Below are 1921 nucleotides of genomic sequence, written 5' to 3'. Positions count from 1 at the left end.
TCAATGGGTGACAATAGAGACGGTTGCTACAATAGCAAGCCGTGTTGATAGCTTCGGCCCAAAAAGATTGACTAACATTGTACTCACTAAGCATAGACCTTGCCATATCAATGAGTGTTCTGTTTTTCTTCTCAACAAGGCAATTTGATTGTGGAGTGTACTTGGCCGAGAATTGATGTCTAATTCCAAATTCATCACACAACTCATCAATTCTAGTGTTCTTGAACTCACTACCATTGTCACTTCTAACTCTCTTGATGGTTGTTTCAAACTCATTGTGAATGCCCTTGACAAATGATTTGAATGTTGCAAACACATCACTCTTGTCCACTAGAAAGAATACCCATGTGTATCTAGTGTAATCATCTACTATCACAAAGCCATATTTGTTACCACCAATGCTAGTGTATTGTGTTGGCCCAAACAAGTCCATATGCAATAACTCAAATGCTTTACTAGTGCTCATCATGCTTTTCTTAAGATGGGTGTTTCCAACTTGTTTGCTGGCTTGACAATTGCTACAAAGCTTATCCTTCTCAAACACAACATCTTTCAAGCCTCTAACCAAGTCATGCTTAACCAATCTATTCAATTGTTTCATTCCAACATGACCAAGCCTTCTATGCCATAACCAACCCATGCTAGACTTAATGAACAAGCATGTAGATAATTTAGCTTCACTAGCATTGAAATCAACCAAGTATATATTCTCATATCTAAAGCCTTTGAAGATCAAATTAGAGCCATCTACACTTATGATCTCAACATCATCTACCCCAAATATGCATTTGAATCTAAGATCACACAATTGAGCCACAGATAGCAAATTGAAGTTCAAGCTCTCTACTAGCAATACATTGGATATGCTCATGTCATTGGATATTGCAATCTTACCAAGCCCTTTGAACTTGCCTTTGCCATTATCACCAAATATAATACTATCATAACCATCATTGTCATTAGTGTTGATTGAGTTGAACATTCTTGCATCACCGGTCATGTGTTGAGTGCACCCACTATCAAGAACCCAATGCCTTCCTCTAGCTTTGTAATTGACCTACAAAAGAAGATCAATTCTTTTTAGGTACCCAAACTTGCTTGGGTCCTTAAAGGTTAGTTACTAAGCTCTTTGGTACCCAAATGGCTTTCTTCTTTGAGCCCATCCATGGTTTACCAATGAACTTAGCCTTTACACCATTTGCACCCTTAGTAAGCACATAGGAAGAATTAATCTTAATGGAGGATACATTAGCATTTTTACTCTTACTCATGCTCTTTATGACCAACTTGCTTGCAACTAGTGCAAAACCAACCATTGTTCTTCACAAAACTAGTCTTGTGAAAGCAAAGGCCGCCTTACCTTTCTTGGGGGTATAGCCCAATCCCTCTTTGTAGAGAGAAGCTCTTTGGCTACCCAAGCACATAAGCAAGCGGTCCTCACCACCATAGGCCTTAGACAAGGTGTGAGTGAGCATATTGACCTCCTTCTTGAGGTTCTCATTCTCAACCATTAGTGAGGCATCACAGGTAAAACCATCACTACTAGATGAGGTGGAAGTAGAAGTACTACAAGAAGGGTTAGTGGGAGCAACAATGATAGGTATAGATAATGATTCATCAATTATATCACAAGTTAAGCCTATATTGTAAGTTTCAACATGCTTCTTTTTATTTTGCTCATCAAGCAAAGAGGAATGAGCTTTTTCAAGCTTCTTGTGAGCTTTGCCAAGCTTCTCATGGGCTTCCTCTAGCCTCTCATGAGTTTCTTTGAGCTCATCAAGGGCTTGCTTAAGGGCTTTTACCTCCTTATTCAAGCTTTTGCATTCCCTTCTCTTAATGTCAAAGTGTTCTTTGGCATCTTCTAGCATGTCAAATAATTCATCTTTAGTAGGTTCATCATCATCACTATCACTATCACTAT

This window comes from Miscanthus floridulus, chromosome 14 (genome assembly GCF_019320115.1).
Source record: "Miscanthus floridulus cultivar M001 chromosome 14, ASM1932011v1, whole genome shotgun sequence".
Classification (NCBI taxonomy): domain Eukaryota; kingdom Viridiplantae; phylum Streptophyta; class Magnoliopsida; order Poales; family Poaceae; genus Miscanthus; species Miscanthus floridulus.
This window is presented reverse-complemented; position numbering follows the sequence as displayed.